Here is a 6,565-nt window from a genome sequence, read left to right on the forward strand (position 1 = left end):
CCCGAACAAGGGGCGGTTTGTGAGCGGTTCGTAGCGCTCTTCTCCCTCGAGTGCTCCTCTCCTCTCCCGTGTGCTCCTCTCCTCTCCCGTAGGGCTCCGTGCGGCGGGCAGGAGGGCACGGCCTGGGAGAGGGGCTGCCAGCAGGCGGGGGCGATGGAGCAGAGCCGGCCTCCCCTCCCTGCCCACACTTTGCCTGCCAGCTTCGCCTAGGCACGGGTGGCCTTCGTGGAGGTGGGTCTTGGCGTTCTCTCTTGAGTCATCCGGTCACCGACTAGCTCCGTGTCAGTTCTGGGCTGAAATGTGAGCGATTAATGAAGTTTTACAACATCCTGAAACGGAAAGCGATACTGTCTTGTGCATGTTTGACCATAGGGAGATCCTCCGGTGACGCGGACGAGAGAATCCCAAGCATGACATTTCCAAATTCAGTGCTAATATTCTTGATTTTGTTCCGATGTGTCACATCTTCAGCTGGTCAAATTGCTCAGCTCTAATGAATTTTCCAAATAATTTAAGCCTCAGTTTCTGCTTGGAAATTATGAGCAAAACACTAAGATTTGCAGTGGGTGCATTATTTGTAAGGCCTTACTGAAAAGTTGGAGCAGACAAGTTTCCATATCCCTTTTTTTTTTCATTAGAAGCTGTTCTCAGCTACTTTCCAGTCTCCACCCACCCCTGCTGTCCACCAACACGGCTTCAGCTCTTTGGATGGAAGATAGAATGAAAGAACAGTGAATAAGCAGTGAGGAAACTTAACGCTCACAGCAAGTTGGTTTTCTCTCTTTTCTTCACCTGTGCACATTTGAACACGAGATAAGTCTGGAAAAATGTAGTTGCTTAAATGCTCTTGTGTCTTCTCCAGAGTGCAGAAAATCCTGTTTCTTCATTCCGCTCCACTCCACGCTGAAACACGTGGTAGCCTCATGGGCAGATGCAGGTGGGATAGAGCTCTGGAGGTTCAGCTCTGGCTCTATATTCTTTGTGAGCCCAGCATACCAACGGAGGCATATCTGTCAAATATAAGGAGAGAAGGCTGAAAGAGTTCTTTGTTCATCCTCAGTGGGAGCTGGGTATGAACATCTGCTCCCTATCAGTTTGTCGGTCACCTCTGTACAGATGGAGGCAAGATGCACCAAAGCTGGCGCTGATGCCGCCCATTCCTTGGTGATGGCTCGGCTTGGCCAGGCCCGAGGGTGCTCGGAGAAGGAATTGATGCTCCCAGGCACTGAGGCAGGGGGTGACAGCTCCATCACACAGCTCACATGGAAAATTCGCCTGCATCCAGCTATGTTAGGAATGTGGAAACTTTAACACACATGGAACACTTACTCATCATGACGGCAGAGCTTCCATCAGCACGCTTCCCAGTAATATCAGGTTTAGATGCTTTGTTTGTCCTTATGGTCCGGAGGCTGCCAGCATCACCCAGCTAAACCCTGGGGCTTTTGGGTTGCCCTGCAGCGCTTTGGACACTTGTGACAATCAATAAGCTACAAGACACCCCTGCCTGCTCTGAAACCGCCTGCTTGTTGTCATTCCTTGGGGAAGCTGTTCCAGATATGTTAATCCCCGTAAAACTATTATTCATGTCATACTCTTAAGTTTAATGCCTTTTCCCATATCTTGATAACTCGGGGGATAACACAGTGGGGGTTAACATTTCCATCGGTATTTTTCACACGCAGTCTGGATTTTGATTTATAAGGCAAGAGTTTCGTGCTTTGCTTAGTTCAAATTCCCCATTTTTCTTCAGTCCCGATTCCTTCCTAGACTTTCACAGTTTCTCCGCTTTCCATCCGAGAAAGCATTATGCGTATATTAATAACATATACAATCTAGTATTATCTGCGGTAATGACTACTGATCTAGTATAAGATTTTATGGGAATATCAAAACACATTTTTCTCCTCTCACAAGTAATCTGCCTGAACACTTTCTATGACTATAATAAAACAGCTGAGAACAAGTGCTTTTAGTATCAGAATGACTGCTTGATGATTTAAATCTGAAATTGCCACCAGAATATCTCTCCCTGCAATGCCAACTACCAAAGCATCTGTGGAAAGTATTAAACATATACATAAAACATGAACCTTACACATCCCATTCCCTCCTCCTTTCTGCGAGTGTGTGTGTGTGTAGCTAAATGGGACGTACATTAAAAGAACATTATTAAGGTTTAAGGTCAAACACTTGTGTATTAGGAAATGCGTATTTCCTGTGTGTCGGAAACGTGGGCTCCCTTGTGAGTATGCGGTGGTAGTCATTAATTTCACGATCACGTATTATTTTTTCCCGAGAACCTATTCAGCCCACAGAGCGATATTGTCACCTTAACGAGCAGCTATTCAGAAACATCTGCACTTCTCACAGGCCAGTGTGTAATCCGTGCCTCATTTAGGGACGCTATTCAGAACCTTCTTCTGAACACATACCCGTTTGTTATCTCTTCTATGGGACTTACCGATGTCATATTTGAGTTCTTGGCAGATGAAAAGAAATTATTTCTCGCCGCTGCCTTATGAGATGACATGATCTGAGGAGGCCTGTTTGGCAGACGAGAAGCAGTAAGGTCACAAGGACCCGCTAATTCTGGTTGAGCCTCGGTTCATTCCCAATTCTTAACGTTGCGTGGCACCGCAGGTGTTTAGAGCAGAGCTCCTGCTGCTTTCATGTGTAGCTGTGAGGGGGTGGGACTTAAAATCAGAAAGCACTGCCCCACATTGTCTGCGTAGGGAATAAAAAATTCCCACTTGGGGAAAAATAGGGTTCGAGTGGTTCGACCGCCGCTGGGACTGGAGCTTCGGCTGCCAAAACCAAACCCGAATTTTCTTCTCTTCTAATGAGGTTTTAAAATCGACAACGGGAGGATGTGAATGAACATCTCCTGTTTCGTGGTGTTGGTACAATAATATGCAGGAACAACGGCAGTTGTGAAAATAAATGCTAATTAACCCTGAACTGAGACCAGAATGCATCTTGATACTCTTATAATCTGTATATGTACTCTTATAAACTGTATTTTGGCATTTAGAAGTCTGGCCATAACTACACTACCATGAAAGAATGACATAAATTCGTAAAATTAGTTCAAGACATCAGTGACTCTCCCTCGCTTGTTTGACAGTTCGTTGAGTGCTACGGCTTAGCTGGGAAATAAAGCTCAGCTATTCCAGGTTTCAGGAGCTGAGGGCAACGCTTTAACAAAGCTATAAGCACACTCAAATGATTTTAAAATCCCTTAATCATTTAGGGAGGATTTTAAGACGGAGGGCGAGGTATTTTAAAATACTGACCGTACTGCAATTATCCATGTGCAGGCAGGAATCCCATATCCCACGCGAGCCCTGGTGCACTGTTGCGCAGTGCCCGCAGCTCCGCAGCGCGCCTGCTCCTGGGCTGTATCCTCGGGGACTGTTTTAAGGCATTTACTCACATAGCGCCAGCGGGATGGTGGGTGTGTTGCTCTCCCCCCTTTACGGACGGGTAATACAGTGGTTAAATGCTTTCTGCAGGAACACACATGGAGTCTACGGCAGCACCAGTGAAATGAGGACGTGGGGGAGCTGATCACCCTATTCCCGCGTTTGTTCTCCTCGCAACATAGCACCCAGCTAAGGAGGCTCCGTGGAAGCCGTAAAAATTATGTGGATTATTCACACATATTCACATTCACCCTCAGCAAGTTTGCCGATGATACCAAGGTGTGTGGTGAGGTAGACATGCTGGAGGGGAGGGATGCCATCCAGCAGGACCTGGACAGGCTGGAGAGGTGGGCATTGGCCAACCTCATGAAGTTCAACCAAGCCAAGTGCAAGGTCCTGCACCTGGGTCGGGGCAATCCTAAGCACAAATCCAGACTGGGCAGAGAATGGCTGGAGAGCAGCCCTGAGGAGAAGGCCCTGGGGGTGCTGATTGATGAGAAGCTCAACATGAGCCGGCAATGCACAGTCACAGCCCAGAAGGCCAACCGTATCCTGGGCTGCATCACAAGAAGTGTGGCCAGCAGGTCAAGGGAGGGGATTCTGCACCTCTGCTCTGTTCTGGTGAGACCCCATCGGGAGTACCGCATCCAGCTCTGGAGCCCCCAACATAGGAAAGACATGGATCTCTTGGAGCGGGTCCAGAGGAGGGCCACAAAAATGATTAGAGGGCAGAAGCCCTGTCTCTCCTATGAGGACAGGCTGAGAGAGTTGGGGTTGTTCAGCCTGGAGAAGAGAAGGCTCTTAGGAGACCTTAGAGCCCCTTCCAGTCCCTAAAGGGGCTGCAGGAGAGCTGGGCAGGGCAGGTAGTGATAGGACGAGGGGAAATGGCTTCAAACTGGAAGAAGGGAGATTTAGATTAGATATTAAGAAAAAAATTTTCACTCTGAGGGTGGTGAGACACTGGAACAGGTTGCCCAGAGAAGCTGTGGCTGTCCCATCCCCGGAGGTGTTCAAGGCCAGGTTGAACGGGGCTTGGAGCAACCTGGGCTGGTGGGAGGTGTCCCTGCCCAGGGCAGGGGCATTGGAACTCAATGATCTTCAAGATCCCTTCCAACCTAAACCATTCTATGATTCTATCTCTTAATTCTGTCTCTGGAAAATCTTGATGTTTTGAGACTAGGAAAATGTGTCTATTAGGACCCAGACAACAGTATCTGGGGCCACTTCTTGCAAGGGGAAGGAGTTGGGGTTCAGATACACTCCCAGTGAGGCTTACAGCCGCTTGACCTTCTTATCCCACCAGCTGGGGACCTACCTCATATCAAAACTTCCCTGAAGCAGAACTTATTCCTCTTGGGTAAATACATCTAAACCAGGAAAACTCCTGGAAAAACACAGTAAAAGTATCTCATGCAAATCCGACGTTAGCTGCTTTGCTGTTCCATTATGTATGATTTGTTAGTGCTCGCAGGAGGAGCAAATTGCACGTCGGGGGTGTTCTGCCATCCATGAAATCACGTGCAGCTCAAGGACGTTTCCTGCTGTAGGATGGTATAGGGAACAGCCTTCAGTGAGCAAGAACACATGTGAGAAGCCAAAAATCAGCATTCAGAGCTCACAGCATCAGTATTTTGTCTAAATTCCTAATGCTGTTGTGCATTCCTCACTTGTACGAAATCAGCACAAACATCTTCTGAAGTACTTCTATCCGCAGACATCAAAGAGTACGAGTCCTTAATCCGGACGACAATACAGGATTGAATTTCAACAAAAAGGAGGAATTGTTTTCAGATTTATTTTTTTCAAAGCCCCATCCAAATTTGAAGAAGCATTCAGAGTTGTATTAAATTGATCTGGATCTGAACTCTGATCTGAACCGGGCTGATCTGAACATCCATTGAAATTTGTGGAGAAGATCCTATTGAATTTACTGTGCTTTGGCTCAGAGTGAAATGATTTCTGGCTGTTGTTTGAGAATACCCCGCAGACAAAAAGATTTCATTTTCAGTTCCTGGAGGTTAATTATGGAAATTCGTTATAGTGGATCAGCAGTTCAGTTGCTGGGGAGACAGTAAAACTGTTTGGTATGAAATTCTAGCCTAGAGCTGGATAAAAATTTTCTGACAGAATGGGTTTCCATCAGAAATATTGATATGCTGAAGGCAAAATGTTTTGCAGAACTGCTTCGATTTCTGTTAAATTTGGTATTAGAAAGTTGTGGATACGAAGCTCTCCAGTAAGGTTGCACTCTTCTGTTTTAGCCTTTTTTTAATGAGACATTCCATTCCAAGGTTTTCTTATAATTTTTTTTTTTTTTTTTAAATATATAAGAAATGTGTAAACTTGAACATTTGGCTTTAGTCAAGGGATGGATTTCATTTCACGGGGAATTTAGCAATCCTTTTATCCCATTTTGGGGTGGAAAAAGCAAGTCAACTTGTGTAATCCCCAATTCTCACCCAGCGGGCGCTGGGCGGCCGACGGCCGGAGCTGGGAACAGCTTCCAGGGCAGAGTGAAGTGGGTTAGGTCAGTACTGCGTGTCCTTACCCATTCCTGTGAACTCTGCACTTCACAGGGCTTTCCTGAAGGCAAAGAGGCTTTAAATTATTGCTGAAGAGCAGAAAGGACCCAGCAAATAATAAATACTTTTTTTTTTTTTTTGGCTGCAGTACCACCAAGGCGGTTTAATTGTCCCGAGGAAGTTAAAACTCTTTCTGCTCTCCTCGAACTGCTGCCGGCTGGAGCTGTGCTCCCCACCCCTTCATACCATACCAAGCCTCAAATATTCGGTGAACCAAAGCTTTTCTGGCTGCACAGACATACTTGTAATTCTTGCCCATGTGAATGAGTAACAGCAGCGTCCGGGGCAGCGGCGCAGACCCTCCGAAACATAGCAAACATTTTTTCGGTGCCATTTGAAACTCTTAACACGCTTCGCTGTTGATTTTTATTGTTATTTTCTGTCCCATAGGCATGCCCTTTCCCACCATAAAGTCGCGGGGCCGAGTTCTGCGCTGAATTTCTCCACTCATGAGGCTTGTGAAGCTGGTAGCTTTTGCCTCGCGGGCGAGCAGTGCCAGGCTGTGATTAATCTGGCTCCGATCTGCAGAAAAACCTCAGGAATTTTATGGGGGAAAGC

Source organism: Charadrius vociferus, unplaced genomic scaffold (assembly GCF_000708025.1).
Source record: "Charadrius vociferus isolate BGI_N301 unplaced genomic scaffold, ASM70802v2 scaffold35, whole genome shotgun sequence".
NCBI lineage: Eukaryota > Metazoa > Chordata > Aves > Charadriiformes > Charadriidae > Charadrius > Charadrius vociferus.